General features: G+C 34.8%; 1 pseudogene; it reads right to left on the bottom strand.

Annotated features, from left to right (window-relative positions):
• Positions 1-304: 304 nt before the first annotated feature.
• On the bottom strand, positions 305-1,156 carry Gm6717 (annotated as a pseudogene).
• Between the last annotated feature and the right edge of the window lie 20,460 nt (positions 1,157-21,616).

Here is a 21,616-nt window from a genome sequence, read left to right as displayed (position 1 = left end):
GTGAACACTATATTTCCTGATTCACATTTTTGTTAAGACTTAAACTTGTTAAAATGTCAATGACAGTCTATGTTTTTGAATAGTTGTAATTACTTATTAATTTATATCTTTATTCACATTAATGCCGCACTTATTACTTTTTAGCATAATAAAGGCTTTATTGGTCAATTTGGATGAATGACAGACTGGCATAAGCTCAATTAATTGTTTCACACATTTAAGACCCCAAGATGACAGACAAAGCTAAGCTTATGGGCAATGGGCAACAGGAATGGAGTGGGAAGGACTTGAAGGTTTCTGAATTTTAAGAAAGCTCTCCGGACCTAAACCAAGGGCCTAGGAGCAAATCCAGAATGGAAAGGGGATCAGCCAAAGTTGAAGATCTCTGAGAGTCTGGATCACTTCTGGAACCTGCACGGGTTTCTTGATGAATCACTGTGGTCTCTCTCAGGCCCTCACTGTCTACCAAAGTGTGGTGTTCCTCCACTGTCCCATCTGGCTTAGTAATCTTGGTCACAGAGATGCTTTTGAAATACGATTTGGGCTGGGATTGAAGAAGTGGATCCAGACCTTCCTGGGAAACCCGGGAGTCAAGATCTTTGTCTTCTATGGCTCTAGAATGGGGACTCACAAGTCATGTATCATCCAACCTATGAAAAGATCCCTAGGACCCCCCAATCTGGAGCTGGTTTGGGGGATTCAGGCTTTGCATGACTCTCTAAGACCCTCTCAAAGATCCTGGGTTGGTGACTATCTGGGTACTTAAGCATTGAGTCTCATAGTGTCTGCCCCTCCTGCAGTCTCTCACCAGGTGTTTCTGACTCAAGACCTGAAAGTTCAGGAAAGTGGGAAGGCAAGGTCCAGGCCTCCATCTCGCTGAAGATGCTATTAAAATCTCGTACTAGATCATCAAAGTCAAAGTTGCCATGGAATCGCATCCCTCCTCTGGGGCTAAAGCTAAAATCAAATTACTCTGGAGGCTGAGAACCATCAAACACATAGCTCTCTCGACCCCACATGCCTCTGTCTTCTTCCACTTCATCATTATCATCATTATCTTCATCATAATCTCGAGTCATCCTCCATAAAAAGGATCTCTGGGGCTCTGAGGTCCAAGAAAGCTGAAACAGCCTCGGAAAAGATCAAAGACACTCATTTCCATAGGGACACTAGAAACTTTGAACCTCTGCAGCCCATAAGCAACATGAGACCACCAGCATTTATTACTTAACAGCCAATTTATTAGATGTAGGATAGATTACTGAATATATAATTGTTGCGTGCGCTCAACTGGCCAGGAAGAACGACGCTGCTACAGGATCCTTCTGCACACATTTATTCAGTCCTGTTTCTTCTTTCTCCATATATCTCCCTTGTTTATATCTCCCTTGTTTATATCTCCCCTGTTTATATCTCCCTTGTTTATATCTCCCTTGTTTGTATCTCCCTTGTTTTTATATCTCCCCTGTTTATATCTCCCTTGTTTTTATATCTCCCCCGAACCCTGGGCCTCTCACTCTTTTATACTCTCAGTTCCCATCCACGCACAGCAGGTCACGCCACCTCACCAGTCACGAGGCTTCAGCTAATCAGGGCAGCAGGGGCAAAGCTCCACCAAATTGGATTCACCTGTATCCTGGTACACCTGCGCAGCACTCAAGATGTTTGTGTCTTATATGAGGAAGTCAGGTGCAAGTCATATGACTTAGCTGCAGTCCCTGGCGCCTTTGGGACTGCCGCCACACCCGCTCCCCACATATAATACAAATGCTCTAGAATTTAGAATACTTTGAAGTCTGTTTCAATAGCTGGTTAATATTTTTCTGAGTAAATAAAATGGGTACTTTCTTGTAAAAACAGTAATAATACTAGTGATAAAATAATTTGTAAATAAATATAAAACACTTGAGGCAGTTTCTGCTTCCTATAGGAAAATATGAAAATATGATCAGTCAGCATGCTGATACTATTGTCATGTTAATTTGTCCCACCTCAATGAAGGCTAAATAAGGTCTTCTCTATTTTAAAAACCAAAATCATTCGAAGGAATTGTACTGTTAACATTTGTCAATTGTTAAAGTATATTAATAGCTTTAAAAGCATTTTTGCTTATCCAGATTCAACATTTTGGCAGTAAAACATTTTATGTACAGAAGGAAAAATTTCCGAACTTTTGAAAATAAAACTAGATATTCTAAGAAACTCATAAATAGTGAACCAGAAATATCCTAATGATAAATAAATTTTAAAAACTTTTCTATAACTCTATCCTGAAAGACTTAAAAATGAAGAAGGGCACAAAGTTGTTATTGACAATATGTGTTTAATGATGATAAAATTCATATTTTACTATTATATACTGACATGCTTTATTTCATAAGCTGATAGAAAGTATCCCTGATGAATGTGAAATGAAACATTATCTTCCTTGACATTGAGATGAAACTCTAAATCCTTATAGACAGCTATCTTTAAAGGTGAGAGTGTGACTCCTTTACTTTTCACTGTCTCCCACTCTCCCTTCCTCTTTATTTCCTCATGTCTTTCTTTGTTTCTTTCCTTTATTTTTCCCATCATTTTTCAGCATTAACTCACCTCTAAGAATGGTTCATTTTATGTATAAACAACATATGTTAGTTATATGACTTATAAGTAGACAAAAACATAGGTATCTATAACTGTATCATATGTATGTTTTTGCTGTTGGTTTCAGAATAATTAGGATAAAAGTATATATATGTCTGTAGAAAACAATGGCTTACAGTGTTTCCTTCTAAAATCAATGTATGTATTCTGCAAATATAAACATTTCTGAAAGTATTAATGCATTTGTGCACATAGAAGAAAGTACACACCAGTGGCTGTTTAAGCCAGTGGTTTCTATATTAGAGAATATAGGAAAGATGTGTTCAATTTGCCAGAGTGATCAATATCCATACTGAGCTAAAAATGGGAGAAAACATTTTAAATTCCTATTTTTAGCATTTCTCCAAAAATGGAAAATGTTTTGCTAAACCTATGAAAAACCATAGTACCCAACTACAACATTAATTCCAGAAATTCCAATTTTATAATGAATTGCATAAGAAAGAGAGAGGGAGATTTGAAGCTAAGGAGACACAGGGATGAAATTCAATGGAAGATTCAAGGGAGAGGTAGGACACTTGACGTAAGTTGTTAAAGACAAAGAAGAACAGAGATATGTTTTTAAAAAATCACAACCATTTGGATATATTATTTGATTTTATTTTGTATTATAGAATAAGGAATTACTTTATTTTATGAGTGTAGAGTGAGAGCTACACTGAATCAAGAAGAGGAGGTCAGTCATAAAGATGAAACAAACAAAAATCTAGAAAAACTCAAAAGAATATCTAGTCACAGCTCTTGTCAAAACATGAGTAGGAAAATAGAAAATAGAAAAAAATTATTGGTTAGTATGCTGATTGATTAACATGGGGAAAAAAAAAGCTGCTCTAGGGCAGGGAACAAAACTCGGTGGCAGAATAATGCCTATGCTTTAGGCCATGAGTTAGATCATCAGTGCCACCGAAGATCAGCAAACCTTTTTGGAAACTGAGCATCACTTTTCTAATCCTGAGTTCCTGAAAGTCTGCAAAACAGTATAGCTTCATCCTGAACGTCAACCTGAGTTGCTAGAGTTTTATTCTTAGCCATTCAGTTGGGTCATTACAATGAAGTATCAGATGTGAGTATTCTCACTTACGGACTTTGGAGAAGTACCAAAATTTTACTGGCACATTCTGTGCTTTGGTCTCTATAATGATTTTTTTAAATGTACTATAAGTGTCTACAATAAAGTGGTTCATAAAAAAATCAAAAAATTCATATTTTAGTTTTAGGCAGAAGCTTTAAAGACTATAATATCTAATTTCATATCAACACTTTTTGTCTAGCTTACATTTATTTCTAGTTTATATTTCAAATATAATTTTTTATTAAGGTCAATAATAAAAATAGTTCTTACAAAACACTTTTTATTCAAAACAGGGCTAGAAATATACTTTAATGGACTTTCTTTTCTTTCTATTTTGCCCATTTCGCCACCTATAGATGCTATGGGAAGCATACATTTTAGGGGATATAATACATCTCAATATCTGTGGTTCAGCTGAGTCTTTTACAAAAACCACGAAAGGAAAAAAATACATTCTCTCATATGTAATTTAAAATTTCTTATTGTCAGTAGATTGACCTTCTTACAATCCTTTACTATACTAATTCTTTAACTTAAAACAAATTAAATATATAGCATATAAATAATAATATTTAAACATATATATACATATATATATGTATTTATATATATATATATATTTTGAGATAGGGTTTCTCTATGAAGCCCTGGCTATCCTGGAACTCACTCTGTAGACCAGGCTGTCCTCAAACTCAAAAATCTGCCTGCCTCTGCCTCCCAAGTGCTGTGATTAAAGGCATGTGCCACCACTGCTTTACTCAAATTGAATATTTAAATCTATAAAAGAAAAAGTCTGAAGATATATAGATCTTATAAAGTAGGCTGCACAAATGATTTTCATTTAAATAATCTAAGAAGTTTTGTTCTGAAACTGGCATACAATTTTATCAATGGTAGACAGTAATTTAACACAAAGTTCCCCTGAAGGTCACCTATATTTTATTCCTAAGAATGATATAATTTAAATCCCATGCAAATAGAAATATAAATCTAAGTGCTACTTTAGAGAAAAAGTAATTTTTATTCCTTTAAGTCTTCTCAGTGCCAATATTTTTGACTTACATTAATTCATAAAGCTACATAAAATTTTCCATCTACTGAAACTTGGAATCTAAATAAATTCATGAGGTCAAGACAAATGCAAGACAAATTTTAAGATAGTGAAAATAGCTCAGAAATAACTGGATGTGTGATGTCACATTCCCCCCATTATATTCTTGCTTTCCCTTCTTCTCTTCCTTTATCCTTCATTTTTTCTTTTCCCTATCAGTTCAAACAGGCTAATTATAAATAATACAGTCACATGCTCATGCAGATGACAATCTAAAAGCACAAAGAATGATCATTATTTTTTGGCATTCTTCTGTGATAAATGTATGCATTGGTAAAACATTGAAAACATTATTCCAGATACACTGTGATGCCGATACATATATGCTACATGATATAAAAATTTTTAAAAGTCTTGATATTGGTGGTTTTATTGCATGTTAAGCACCTTGACCAAAAGTAAGCTGAGGAGGAAAATACTTCATTGTAAGACTTACAACTATCAGGCCATACTCCTTCACTGAATAAAGTCAGGGCATCTACTCAAGGCAGGACTCTGAAGGTAGGAACTAAAGAAAAAGGTATTAAAGAGTACTCTTTTTTTTATTAGATATTTTCTCTATTTACATTTCAAATGTTTTCCCCTTTCCAGGTCTCCCCTTCAGAAACCCCCTATCCCATCCCCTGTCTCTATAAGGGTACCCACCCACCCACCTACCCACTCCCCACTTTGAATTCCGGTACACTGGAACATCGAACATGCTAAGGCCCAAGGGCCTTTCCTCCCACTGATGACCAACAAGCTATCCTCTCCCACATATATGACCAAGGGCATGGGTTGCTCCATGTGTATTCTTTGGTTGGTGGTCCAGTCTCCAAGAACTCGGGGGTGAGGGTGGGGGGAGGAGTGTCTGGTACATTGATGCTGCTGTTCCATCCATGGGGCTGCAAATTCCCTCAGCTCCTTCAGCCACTTCTCCAACTTCTCCAATCCCTCAGCTCAGCCCAATGGTTGGCTGCTAGCTTCTCCCTCTGTATTTGTCAGGCTCTGGCAAAGCCTCTCAGGAGTCAGCCATATTAGGCTTCCCTCAGCAAGCACTTCCCAGCATCCACAATAATGTCCAGTTTTGCTGGCTATATATGGATTGGATCTCCAGGTGGTGCAGTCTAGGGAAACAAACTGGAAAGGGAGAGGTCAAATTATGACTATGTGCAGATGATAATATATTATACTCGAATGATCCCAAAAACTCCACCAGAGAACTCCTACAGCTGGTAAACAACTTCACCAAAGTGATTAGATATAAAATTAACTCAAACAAATCAGTAGCCTTCCCATTCTCAGGATAAACAGACTGAGAAAGAAATTTAGGGGAACGACACTCTTCACAATAGTCACAACAATATAAAGTATCTTCGTGTGACTGTAAGCAAAAAAATCTTAAGATTGAAAATATTTAAAAATGAAACATTCTCATAATTTAATTTACATACTCCATTGAAGAAGGGTACTAGTTCAGGAATATATTGAGTCTTCTAGTCCACTTAAAGTATGAAACTTTTTCTATTATTTTATTTTGTGATTGTTTCTTTTACATTTGCTCTCTCTGTGAATAGAAAACATTTTGTTTCAGGTAACCAAGTTGTTTCAGCAAGCATAGGAGCAACATAATCAATAAATTATAAAGAACCAGTTTTACTAATATCCTCAATTTTACTATGAAATTTATACTACTTTGTCTTCCTTTTATATGAATAACATGTTTTTACAACCACCTTGAATTCTATCAACAACAAGTTTGACATCTTGTGATTATGTAAAAACTAAGGTCCCACATGACAACCCTTAGGAGGTATCACCATCTTTTAACTTTAGTTTCTACAGGGCTATTCTGAGATAATGATCAGCCAGACCACAATATGATCAAGACTTGGACTATTCAGACTTTCTGTCACTTGTCATACATGTCCTGAAAGTTCTTGTCAACCCTAGTCCAGAAAAAAATGTTGCTGGCATAAAAATGCTTCTGTCTCCTAGTAGAGATATCATTAATTCTGCATCAAGATCACCTTGATTTCTAGAGCAAGTGTCTAAAACTGATTTATTGAAAGTTCATGTTGTTAGGTACCCTGATTTAGTGCTGTTGTGGAATATTGGTGCACAGTGTTGGAAAGAGCATAAAAAGTAGATTTTAAAACACACACACACACACACACACAGAGAGAGAGAGAGAGAGAGAGAGAGAGAGAGAGAGAGAGAGCATTAGATGGAAGAAAAGAGACAAATAATTAGAAAGAGAAGAGGAGAAAGAGACAGTGTAACTGCTTGTGTTCTAATGCTAATTTGGTCCCCCAAAACTGTTTGCAGGAGAGGATCTGCATATAGCTTCTAAGAACTTGCCCCAAGTTAATACTGATGGGTAAATAAAGATACCAGGACCTAATATCTGGGGAGGAGAGACATAGGTGGAATTTAGGGTTCCCAGGCTTGGGACTGAGAGGAAGGAGGATGAGAGAGATGCCATGTGTCCAGGATAGAGTAGAAAAGCAAGGAGAGAGCCATAGCCTTGGGGCCAAGAAAACATGGCCCAGAGGCCTGCCTAATCGGAATTATAAGTAGCCAAGATGAAACATAGAAATTAGAAAGTAAAAATTCAGGGTTATTTCTGGAAGATATATTCTAACAGCATGAATGTTATACAGTTGCCCAGCTATTGTGCTGCTTAATATTTATTAAAATATAAAGGCTGTGTGTGTGTGTGTGTGTGTGTGTGTGTGTGTGTGTGTGTGTGTGTATGTGTGTGTGTTTTATTTCAAACCCTAACCACTCAGGCAGCTAGTAACCCCATACCAGGATTTATTAAAATATTAATACTATAAGATTGAAAGAGAGCAAGAGAAAGACAGAGATATAAAAATTTTAAGGGCTTTAAGAGATATGATCACATTTAGCTGTCACAGAATTGGCAAATAATATGGAAGGACTCAAGGTCAAAATATTAAACATTCAGTAAATGATTTTGTCTCCTCTCATGCTGCAGAGATGTGGAGTGGAAATACATGAAGCTACGTGATTGATACAGTATTTCTATAAGAAAGTTCAATACATGTAGCAGAGATAAAGAAGAGATTGTGAAATCAGGATGAAAAGAAACAGGAGAATTTATAAAAATGAGAGGGAGGGATGAGAAAAGTGTAGATAAAACACCTGACATTAAATTTATAAAACTAGGAAATATTTTTAAATATATTTTAAACTGGTACAGTACAATGTAAAAGCCTTTTCTTCCTACTCAATGAATTTCACTTATTATATTTATACAAATAAAACTCCTCCTCCTCCATGTCTCTTCAGAAAAAAAGGAGGCCTCCCAGGGATATCAACTAAGCACAGCATAACATGATACAGAACTAGGCACTGTCCTTCATATCAAGGTTGGATGAGGAATCATAGTAGGAGGGAAAGTGTTCAAGAGAAGGAAACAGAATCAGATATATCCCCACTCCCATTGTTAGTATCCCACAAATACCCCAAGCTAACAACCACAACATATATTTATGTAATTATATCAGATGCAAATTATATACCTTGGTGCATTATATTATTTATTCTTTAATTCTAAACAAAAATTAATGCAATTAACAGAATTTATATAAACAATTTATTTGAAAATGGATTCAAATATTAACATTTCCTGATTCTTAAACTCCAAATTACATTACATTAGTAATTCTGTAGTTGATCAAGGTTAAAAATTTAACACACTATTTTATTTAGATCTTATCCACTTCACTTGTTGCTTAGAGTAAATTTCCTAGTTCTAAATAGGAATCATGACTCATATCATCTTGTTAGTTAAGTAGTAATGTAGAGTGTGGTAGTGGCATTATTGGGCCTTTCAAATTTTGAAATGAAGGTGATGAAAGAAATGAGTGATGAAAATACTGACATCTTATTAAATATTCGATTTTACATCAATAGAAGATGAAAGAAATGGCAGAGAATACCCATCACCTTATTCATGCAGAAAATCATATTTATAAAACTAACCTAATTCTGAAAGCAATAAAACTTGGATACTGTCTAGCTGATACTAAATCTTATTAACATTAAAATACATAGAGTCAACCTAAAACAAATAATTTTTGTGGTTTTCTGGATGATCTTGTTATTAGCAATACAGTCTAGCTTGTTCATGCATTTACAAAATCTTTACATATATTGACATATATTGAAATTCTCATAATGGATTAATGAATATGAAATCAGAAAACTAGAATAGACAACTGAATAAACACAAGGTTATAAAAAAAAGGAGAAACCACTGAATAAATGGTAGCTATGCATACGTACTATAAATAATCTAGTTATTTTACCAATATGTAAAGAATACACTTAAAAATCATTGTAATTTTCAATATTCATTTAAATGTTTTCCATGAATATATGATGAAAGAAATGATACAGAATACCCATCACCTTCTCATGTGGAAAATCATATTTATAAAACTAACTTAATTCTGAAAGCAATAAAACTTGGGTACTCTCCTACTGATACTAAATCTTATTAACACTGAAATACATAGAGCCAAACTAAAAACAAGTAATATCAGACCACTTAATAATTAGTGAAGGGAAATACCACTGGCAAACCACAGTGTACACAGCATAGATGAAGAAAACAGACATCAAAAGGAAGGCTTCTGATGTCTGACATGGTAACACAGTGATAAAGCACAGATATTAAATAAGTTAAATCCCAAAAGAACTATTTCAGCAATGTACTTTTCTCAAGTTGTGTCTGAGCAGAAGCTACAGTTCATTGCTCATATCTGACCTTTTTTGTGTTCTGTTTCCTATTATGTCAAGCACTGTACTTAAGCAGGTTGCTGATTGTTAAAATATCCTGTTTCATAATTTCTTGATTTAAGGGTTCTCGAGTAATAAATGCCACTTCAAAATAAGATGGATGACTGCCAGCTTGTACAACGTTCCTGACATCTGTTAATGCCACAAATTATATCTTGCGCGGTCCTTGAATCAGAGTTATGTAACAGTTGTCCTTTTAAAGTATGTCATTTTGATTCTCTGGATCCCCTAGGTATTTGTTGTTATATCCCTCTTCACATTTCAGAATTTATTAATTTGGATATTCTCTGTATACTTTAGTTAGTTTAGATAAGAGTTTATCTATCTTGTTGAGTTTCTCAAAGAAAATACAAACTCTTTATTTTCATTGATTCTCTGTATTGTTCTCTTCTATTTTATCAATTTCAATCTTCAGTTGGATGATTTCCTGCTGTATTTTCCTGACTCCCTTTTTTCTAGAGCACTGAGATGTGCTGTTAGGTTTCTAGTAGGATTTCTCACTATTTTTTTTTTTAATGAAGACACTGGTATTATGAACTTTCTTACAATTACTTATATTGTGTCCCATAAGTTCATGTATGTTGTAAAACAGTTTTCATTGAGTTCTAGAAAATCTGTACTTTCTTTATTTTTGTTTTGACACAATTTTTCTTCAGTAGAATGCTGTTCAGTTTCCATGAATTTGTAAGCTTTCTGTGGCTTTCATGCTGTGAATATTCATCTTAATCCATGATAATCTGATAGCATATAGGAAAGTATTTCAGTTTTTTTGTATCTGTTGAATCTTGTTGTATGTGTATGTACATGGTCAATTTTAAAGAAAGTTCAGTGAAGTGCTGAGAAAAAGATATATTCTCTTTTTTAGGAGGTAAATTTTACTAAATATTAGCTGGGCTCATTTGGTTTTTATTGTCACTTAGTTCCATCATTTCTCTTTTTAGTTTTTGTTTGAATGGCCTGTTCATTGATGAGGGTGGATTATTGAAGTTTCTCACAATCAATGTGTGAGGGGCCATGTGTATTTATGCTACAAGTGTATCTTTTATAAGATTTTTTGTCCTTGAATTTGGAGTGTAGATATCATTTTTAGTTGATTTTTTTTTTACTCAATATGATATTCTCTTCCCTGTCTTTTTTATTATTTCTTTGGAGTTTTTTTTCTTAGATGTTAGAATAACTACATCAGCTTCTATCTTAGGTTACTTTGCTTGAGAAATGTTTTTCCAATGCTTTACTCTGAGATAATGATTATCTTTGATGTTGAGGAGTATTTCTTATTTGTCTAAAATGGTTGAATCTTGTTTTTCAATCCATTATATTAGTTTGTATGTTTTTTTTTTTTTTTGAGTTGTGACCTTTGATGTTGAGAGATATTAATGACAAATGAGTCTTAATTCCTGTTAGTTTGGTGATGGTAATGGTGGTGGTGGCCACAATTGTGTGTGTGTGTGTGTGTGTGTGTGTGTGTGCGCGCGCGGTAAATTTGTAGATAAATATGGATTCAATTTAATTTTATCATGGAATATTTCAGTTTCTCCATCTTTGGAGACTGAAATTTTCACTTGGATAGCACCTATGGCACATCTTTCAGTCTTTCAGAGTCTTCACTGGGAAGTCAGGCACAATTTTAATAGCTCTCCTTTTATAAGTTACTTTGTCTTTTTACTTGTAGCTTTCAATATCCTTTTTTGTTGTTGTTGTTGTTGTTCTATGTTTAGTGTTTCAATTGGTATGAGATGAGAGGATTTTCTTTTCTGCTCCAATCTATTTGGTGTTTTTTATGTTTCTTGTCCTTTTATAGGCATGCCCTTCTTTAGATTACAGAAAGTTTTTCTAGGATTTGTTGAAAATATTTCCTAGGCTTTGAACTGGTATTCTTCTCTTGCCTCTATTCCTTTGGTTTATAGGGTTGGTTATTTTATAGTGTCCCAACTTCCCTGAATGTTTTGTGTTAAGGAGTTTTTAGTTTTATTATTTTCTTTGACTGAAGAGTCTTTTTCTTTTAATTTATCCCCAATACCTGAGATTGCCTCTTCTTTCTCTTGTACTCTATTGCTGAAGTTTGCCTCTGTACCTCTTGATTGGTTAACTAGATTTTTCATATCAGAATAACCTCAGTTTGTTTTTTTCCTTATTGCATCTATTTACAATTTCAGATTTTGAACAGTTTTTTTCTTTTTAAACAGTTTGGATTTTTTTCTTGGCTTTATATTATGGATTTGTTAATTTCTTCCATTTCTTTTGTTTGTCTATTCCATGAGTTTTTAAAGGTATTTATCTATTTCTTCTTTAACGATCTCTATCATCTTCAAAAACTTGGTTTTATGAACCATGCATGGCAGATGTTGCAGCACATAAAAGTAATCTGATACAAGTACATGCAAAGGATAGAAACAAAATGAAAAACAATATCCATCTTAGTGTCACTTCAATGTATGCTGTGTAGGAAAAGTCCTGTTTTTAATATTGATCGTCATGTCTAAAATAATAAGTCTCTATTAAAAAATAAATGGTTGCTCAGATACAAAAAGATGGAAGACATTCGTCAATACATGTGACTGATTTAGGAGGATCACTATTTCTATCAATAGTGTGGAGTGTATTCTGAAGTATATAAAAAAAGAGTACTCCTAGAGTAAAGTGTATGAAAATGAATAGTTTCATTTTGAGTATAGTTTTCCATTGAGAAATATTTCATTTAGAAGCTGGTGTTCTAATACAATTAATGTTTTCTATTATATAGAGTACTAATAAATCCCTCTGGTCTACTAAAACTATTATTTTTTAAGAATTTTAACTAACCTGGAATGATGTCTTCATGATGCAGCCTGTCACAAAATAACTACAACTTACTGTTCTGTTCGAAAATGTTATTTGAGAAGTCCCACAAGGAAGCCACCATAACTCCTATAATATTTTCCCCAAAGCTATTTCATTATTCAAATGAAGAATGAACTCACTGTGCCCCATATTATGGAAGATAGCCAAACATTACTATTAACTACTAGAAAACATTTGGACATTTATGTGAAGGTAGCTTAATTTTAAGTCAGTTTCCTTATTTCTTTTCTTTCTTTCTTTTTTAATTCTTTAATCTTGTTTTAAATTCCAGTCTTTATCTCCCTCCTGACCTTCCCTTTAACTATTCCTCACACATAAACATATACACATATACCCAAACATTTTAAAACTACAAGTTTCTAGAATTATGTGCAATTCCTTGAGAAATATAAGGCCCACTAAAACTTACCAGAGGAACTGGCAAAGTTCAGAATGAGGATTAAATTATAGGATATGTGTAATTAGAGATATCAAAACTTTTTAAAATCTTCCCTCTATACTGAGTTGAAATAAAATACTAGGGGAAAGAAAAACTCCATATACTTTCCTGTGTCCTTTCTTGAATAGTAGGAATATGCAGCACATCTTAACACTTCCTGCAGTACTTCCAAGTATGTCTTCTTGAATAACAAAAGAACAACTTTTCTTTTCTTTTTTTTCCCCAAAAGTTGCTATTTGTTTCATAAACTGTTCCCCCTTGGGTTCATGCCACAGTTTCCACAGTTGTGATTTCAAGTTCTGATTTGCCATAATAAGAATCTGACAAGAAATAGACCACATTTAAGTAATATGATTATTCTTGATCTAAGAAACACAGTTGGGGCTATGGCTAGCTAACAATGAGAAAGCTAGAGAGAGAATTATTTCCTGAGAAGTTCTTAATGCCCAGGACCGATGTTCATACCAGGCCTACAAAACTATTTTCACAAGTCTTAAGAAAGTGACAATCTCTGATGGAATAATAATTGCACAATTCCAAACATAACCATGGGAATTTTTCCTATGATCTATGAAGAAGTTGGATCAGAGGCGAGCATAATGGTTTTAAGACCCAGATATAAATATACAAGTCTATGAACAGCTAATTCTTAATAAAGAAGTCATAAATACAGAATTGAAGACAGACAGAAGCTTCAACAAATGGTTCTGGTCAAGATTAATATCTGTATGTACAAGAATATTATAAATCTATACTTATCTCTTTGCATGAAATTCAACTTCAAAAAGACCAATGACCTCCACATAGAGAACATATTTAATTGTAGTTATTAGTATACATAATATCATTGTCTCATACATTTCTAAGATTTTCAATTTCGAAAGAAATTTCTGTGTTATCTCTTTAACATTTGAATTAAATCCTAAAGTAATATTCTTAATGTTAACTTAAGTACAATTGTTTTTGTCTAGTCCACCTGTGTTCATTCCTCTTTTTATCTTTACATTCAAATATGTTGGGCTTTGCTGTCTTAGGACACATGAATGATGTCATTTAATAGTTTTTAAAAATATTTACCTTTTAATGAGAAAATGTTTAGTCTATTTTCATATTTTAAAATTAAATGTTTTAATCAAATTTTAAATTTTAATTTAAAGGTCTTTATAGAATTCTTACACTTTTTCCATTTTGTTTCCTTGCTCTGGCTTCTACTAAGTATTTTTGACCCTTTGACAAGTTGATAAACTTTCATGCATGTACTTGTGTCTGTGTGTGTATGATTGTGTGTGTATCCACAAATATATAAATATTTTTCTTGTTTGTATATATGATTCCAGTTATGACTACTCTTCATTGAACAATAAATAAGGGGTCTTACCTCTGGGAAAGATTAATTGTTTTTCTGTTAGCAATCATTATTTGCTCACATACAAGTTAACTTTTCTATCACCTTCTATGATTTATCAGTAACATAACTTCTTGATTTCAACCATTTCAAATTAATTTACATCAGATTTCATGGAATACCACTATATTGATGGTCTTGTTTACACGAATCTTGAAAATCACATAGAAAAAAAGTTTGCTCATTCTTTTCTTGTTTATTACTAAGACCTAACGGCATTGCTGAATGCTTACTTGCACAACTCATTGAACATGCTCTCTTCTCCAAGTTGGTGCCTCTATGGAGCCTTCACCTATAATATAAAATGCTAGGACAGTGGTAGAATATAACTTGTTGGAGTAACCAAATCAATATTTGACTTGATTTAAGACTCACACCAAAAGAAGGAAGCTATATCTGACACTGCTTGGGTACTGAAGAACCTGAGATTAGATAGCCTAGCAAAAACACAAACGAAAATAACAATTAAACATAGCAATAAAATGACTTCTAGTTATTTGCCTTGCTCAGTCATCATTAACGTAGTTTCTTCTTGATCCCAATGAGGTGACTGGAGAACAGAAGAGAATGTAGAATTGAGAAAGCAGAGGGACAATCAAAGAGCAGGATGTAGTGAGCATAGCTGGGATATAGGAAGAGTGAGAACTAGGTGGCAGGAAGGGCTAAGAGACTGGTGTCATAGCTTTGCAATATATATAGCAAGTGCTTGTGAGTAGGGATTAAGAGAGCCTTAAGAGGAGCTGAGACAAAAGGATGGACCATCTAGAGACTGCCATATCCAGAGATCCATCACATAATTAGCCTCCAAACGATGACACCATTGCATACACTAGCAAGATTTTGCTGAAAGGACCCTGATATAGCTGTCTCTTGTGAGACTAGGCCGGGGCCTAGCAAACACATAAGTAGATGCTCACAGTCAGCTATTGGATGGAGCACAGCGCCCCCAATGGAGGAGCTAGAGAAAGTATCCAAGGAGCTAAAGAGATCTGCAACCCTGTAGGTGCAACAACATTATGAACTAACCAGTACCCTGGAGCTCTTGACTCTAGCTGCATATGTATCAAAAGGTGGCCTAGTCGGCCATCACTGGAAAGAGAGGCCCATTGGACACACAAACTTTATATGCCCCAGTAAAGGGGAATGCCAGGGCCAAAAAATGGCAATGGGTGGGTAGGGAACTGGGGGGGAGGGTATGGGGGGCTTTTGGGATAGCATTCTAAATGTAATTGAGGAAAATATGTAATAATAAAAAATATTAAAAAAACTAACATAGATTTTAATATGCACCACAAATATATGTCAGGTGAATAGCCATATGTATCTTCTGCTGGAGACAAGGGAACTTGACTTGGTTTTGATTGAGCAGAAACACTTTTACAAGTTCCTTAGGAAGGTTGCTTTTTCTCAAACCACCAGAAATCTTTCTATGGTCCAGTATAGATATATGTATAGCCTTTGGAGTTTGGGAAACTAGAGTGCCCTTTGGACCTGACAGGTATATTTGCACTCATTGTATAGTGCTACTTTCACATTAGCAAAACCATAAAGCATGTATTTTAACAATGATTTCTTGACTCAAACATTAACTATTAACTAAGCCTCAAACAAAATTTCAGTCCATTTGATGAGAAGTTAACACTGTGATTTTCACAAGGATTGTCACACTATAAATAAGTAGCAAAAGTTTACCACCGCTCTACACAAAAATGTTATGCCTTATGCATTTTCTTACCCAGAACTTAGATTTCTGAAGACAATGAGGTGCGATGGGAACAAAGAAACAGCAGAATAAATGAGAATAATATAATTTTAAAGATATGAAATATAAGCAAAACAATCTTGTTGGACATATTATATGAGAATATTACAAAAGTAAATATTAATAAATCAAAGAGTTTGGGTAAAATTTGGTCCCATGATATTATCAGAGAAAACTCTTCAAACTTCTCCATTGCCAAGATTATATGTCATGGTGCTGGTCATCTTCCCTGATATGAATAGCATGGAGTTTGATTCAAAATCAAGTTCAAGATGATATTAAATGTTGTACCGTGGGATATGATGCTTCTCAAAAACCAAATGCATGAAGCTGTCTTGGGCAATGAATTTGAAATAAAACAACATCTGAACACATATAGTATAGATGCTTTTTTCTAAAATAGGTTAGGGAATATAATAGCAACCTCTATTTCATTGACTGGCTACATAAAACCAAAAGAACAAATATACAAAGATTTCTGAGGCAGCCTAAATAGATACAAGGCTGAAAGATAGAAATCTGATCTTTAACAGATTGGCCTGCGACTATTACTTATTAGTGGCACAGCAAGGGACTGCCTCTCTCCTGTGGAAAATTGATTGACTTCATCAGGAAAAAAACCTTGATAAGGGTCAGAAGGAAGGTGAGAAACTTCAGAATGAGAAAGTTGTTGTATCATGTTGCCAACCTTTTTCTCCTCAGGCTCTCATTTATGAGATTGTATTCCCAGGAAAAACAGGCTGGCCTGAAGAAGAATCTTTTTTAGGATGACCAAGAAGGTCATTTGTAATCTTGCAGGAATCCTGTTTTACAACTAAGACACTCTATCACATGGGACTGAGCAATGGATTACTTCTGCCTGACAGCACAATGAATTTCCTCATTGGCTAACAGATCATGGGGCTTCCCAGCCTCCACAGTCATGTATAGGTGAGACATTTATTTATATTTTAACATGCACATACACACAAAAACAAACACAAACACACAATTCCAGTTTTCAAGAGAACACAAAATTATTTCTGTACTGTGTATTACTGTTTCAGTGTATCCTGAAATTAGATATAAGTATCTATAGATTGTGTGGTATTGTGTTTAGAAATCTTTTGTGGCATTCAAATCCACTGAGAAATGCTAAAGACAAGTTCAGTTCAAATTTAATTTAAATGAATTTATTCTGACTGAAGGCAAGATAGCAGCCTTAGAGGAAAACTGTATGTCATGTCAAAGAGGACTAAAGAAAAGGTTTATAAATATAGACATTATAATTATCTATGAAATACATAGCTAGATAAGAAAAATGTACTACTCACTAGAGTTGTTTCTTTTTCCTTTTATGTAGTAATAAAAAGAGCACTTCTCTGAGTCCCGAAGTTATAAATAAACTTACAAAACAGAAAGCAGCAACACCATCCCATTGTTAACTCACTTTCAGGACATTATGATTTCCAAGAAGTTCAACAGCCATTAAGGGATTTCCGATACTATGTTCAGTTGCTTTAGTCACCACGGGAGAGTTACATGTAGGTTATTACACATGTCTAAGGGGCATGGAAAAAGTGCCACTATGACTGGGATAGAGCAGGCTGTAACATAGTGCTACCAAGTCAAGGCTGGCTATCATATCCCCATGACAGCATAGAAGTTTTTTGGAAGCTTGTGCTATAGGGCAATTCTCAGCTGAAAGGCCTAATCATGTGGGAGAGAACACTACCAAAAGTACTCTAAGTTCAAGTTTTTAAACATTGGGAAATGAGTAAATTACACATCCCCAGGGGAAAAAAAATCACATCAGTTCCTACTTTATGAATTTAAAATCTTTCCAAACAAATATATATTCTCACATATACTACAGAAAACATATATAGCTTAGTATGATTTAAAATGGTAAGATAAAGTTGTAAAAATATAGGAGAAAATATAACACATTATTTCATAAATAGGTCATAAAATACCTTGATAAAAACAAAAATAACAAATTAGAGGATTAATATTAATAACCATTAGTCAAAAACAGATAATAAAAGAAAAATGAAAGTTATATCTGAAAAAAAATGTGGAGTGTTTCAATAAATCTATATGGTATATGGTAGTTGCAACAATATCTGGGAAATATAAGAAAGGATTTCAAAAAGAAGATCATCTGGGAAAAATTACATAACTATAGGTTTAACATCATATACCCTCTAGAAGTACAAACAGGCCACAGTGACAATTGACTACATCATTAAATATATATCTATGCCTAGAAGACTCTGAATCCCAATGCATAACACAATCTGCTGCCTCTGTTCCCATAACCTGTCTTAATTTTGCCATTGAATCCCTTGAGTTTTTTTGTTTTTTGTTTTGTTTGTTTGTTTGTTTTGTTTGTTTGTTTGTTTGTTTGTTTTAACCAGGACTGAAATCACATTCAAATGTTAAAAATCTTTTATTACCTTAGGTTTTAGTTCTCATTTTTACTTTTGTTTACTTGGAATTTCTGTTTGTTGGTTTGTTTGTTTGTTTGTTTTTTAAAGATCTGCTGTGCATATCAAATTTTATGTATTATTTACTTTTCTTCCTTTTAGTGATAGGGCAGGAGGAGAGAAAGTTTTAAGGAATAATTTAAATGTCAAAATTAGTATATTCCCACAGACAGGAGATTCTTAGAAACCTTTCAACCTTTGCCATAGATAAAGGAAGGCATGTTTTCAGCAAGTAAAAGTCATGATCTTTTGAAGAGCTTTTATGATCGATAAAGATTGGATGGAAAAGTCACTGAAATGTTTTCTCAATATTAAACTGCATTGAGATAACAATGTGGTTAGATATAAAATTATAAAAATATTAATAATTAATGTGTAAATCAATCTGGAACCAATGAAAGCATTTGACTCGTTCTTGTTTTTTAACTTATTTAGTTTCTGATTTTTACATGTGTGCATTGATATGTACATGTGAATGTACATACACATAGGGCTCAAAGACATTGGATGCCCATGAGTTTAAATTACAGTTGGTATGAGATGTTCCCCATTTTTACTGGGAACTGAACTCAAGTTGTCTTTCAGAGCAGTATGAATTTATAACCATTGTTTAATACAATTGAATCATTTATTTCTTAAAAGATTTTAAGATTTCATTATAATTATATCATCCTCCCTTTCCCTTTTCTCCCTCCAATCTTTGCTGTGTACCTGACTTTTTCTATTTAAAATTCATGGTTTTATTTTTAATTCAGCTCTGAGAGAAATTGCAAGAGGAGAAAAGATAATCAAAATACATTGTATGAAATTATTTTCCAGTAAAAGGATATCCCTGGGAGTTCTTTTTAAATTAAAATTCCATAGTTTCTCCTTGTTTTTGTACAGCACATAGGTGTCTATAAATGACTTATATCTCCATATCCCTACTCATGTGTCTACATATTCCATGGACATTTTTTATTTTTTTATTGGCTATTTTATGTATTTACATTTCAAATGTTATCCCCTTTCCTGGTTTTGCCTCGGAAACCCTCCTCTCCCATCCCCCCTCCACCTGCTTCTATGAGGGTGCTTCCCCTCCCTCCCACCACTCCCATCTCAGCACCCTGGGATTCCTATACACTGGGGAATTGAGCATTCACAGGACCAAGGGCGTCTCTTATCTCAGGGGTCCAGGTTAATTAAGACTGCTGGTCCTCCTACAGGGTCACACACCTCAACCTCTTCCACTTTTTCCCTAATTCAACCACAAGGATCAGCAGCTTCTGTCCATTGGTTGGGTGCAGATATATGCATCTGACTCTTTCAGCTGTTTGTTGGGTCTTTTAGAGGACAGTCATGATAAGTCCCTTTTTTGTGAGGACTCCATAGCCTCCATAAGAGTGTCTTGGGGACTCTCCTTGAGCTGGATTCCACTTTGGCCCTGTCGCTGGACCTTCTTTTCCTCAGTCTCCTCTCCATTTCCATCTCTGCAGCTGGAATGCCATCGAGCTGTGGCATCTGTTGCCCTGTGTGTAGAGGATCTCCTGGGATGTCAGTTGCCCTATGTGCAGCATACCTCCTGGTGTACCTCAGGCTGTGGTGTCATTTACACTGAGTGCAGTGGATCCTCTGGGATGACTCAGGATATGGTATCTTCAGAGGAAGAAACTATCTAGCATTCTGCCCCAGCAGAAAGGACTGGGCAGAGGGGTTGTGGTATTCAGAGGGGAGGGTTTTTAATGGGTTCTAAGTCAACTGGGCTCCCAGTGGTAGCTGTGGGACTTCAAGACAGCTCTTACAAACTGCTCTGAGTACAATGGATCTTCTGGGATGGCTCAGGATATAGTGTCTTTAGGGGAGCACACTAGCTAGTAGTCTGCCCCAGCAGAAAAGATTTGGTGGAAGGGGAGTAGTATTTGGTAGATGGGGTTTTTTGGGTGGTGATGGGTCCCAAGTTCACTCAATTCTCTATGGCAGCAGTGAGACTTTGGGATGGTTCTTACCAAATGCTCTGAGTGCAATGGACCTTCTGGGATGGCTGAGAATATGGTGTCCCCAGGGGAGCAGTTTAGCTAGCAGTCTGCTCCAGCAGAAAGAACTGGGAAATAGTATCTATTTTTAACTTTTTATAGTTGTTTGAGAACCCCTTTATTATTTTGGGTGAATTTCATACATCGAACTTTGATTATATTATCCTATCTCTTCAAATTCCTCATAAGTTTATCTTCCTTACCCTATGAATGTGCTCATTATCTTTTTAATCACTGTCCATATACTTTGGAGTATGTGATAATCTCTTAGAGCATGGTTAAAACCATATCAAAAACAACACTTTTAAAGAAAACAGACTCTACCTATTTCATCAGCTATCAATGCCAATATCTTCTCAGGTAATGTTTGAACTTCATGCCAGCTTCACCCAACATGTTGGTATTTTGTCTAGCTTGAGTTAATGCAGGTGTTGTGCCTGCTGTCATAACTAGTGTGTTGATATGTATAATTGCCATATTATATCTACAAAACAGTTTACTTGTATTCATCCATCACCTTTGTGTCTTAAAGCCTATCTAGATTCCCTTTCAATATAAGCTTAGGGGAAGAGGGTGTGATAAAGATACTTATATCTCACTTAGAGCTAAGCATTCTAAAGTCTCGAATTCTATGCACCTTTAACAATTGTGACTTTCTGTGTTAAACACCATCTTCTACAATTAATCTTCTCAGTTGAGAGTTAAGAAATTTGTTAATCTGGGACTATAAGTAGTTATGAATCAGTTATATACTGTGTTCATTTAGCAGAATAATACTGCTAAGTTCTACCCAAAACCTACCCAAGTCTAGCTAAAGGTACTTAGTCTCAATTACATGGCCAAATATGAGTTTCTAATATTTGGAACAGGCTTTCCTGTTTCTGGAAAAGGCTTTAAATCCACCAGAAAGTGGTTAGTTAATCTTATGAGCACTGACTCAACAAATGGTCATGGCTTTCCAGACTAGCCCTTCCCTAGTTTGATCATGTTTACCATAGAGTTTTTTGACAAGACTTGCCTGTCTCTACACCAATACCATGCAATTTGATCA

This window comes from Mus musculus, chromosome 1 (genome assembly GCF_000001635.26).
Source record: "Mus musculus strain C57BL/6J chromosome 1, GRCm38.p6 C57BL/6J".
Lineage (NCBI taxonomy): Eukaryota > Metazoa > Chordata > Mammalia > Rodentia > Muridae > Mus > Mus musculus.
The sequence above is the reverse complement of the archived record's forward strand: the minus strand, read 5'-3'. Positions and strand labels throughout refer to the sequence as shown.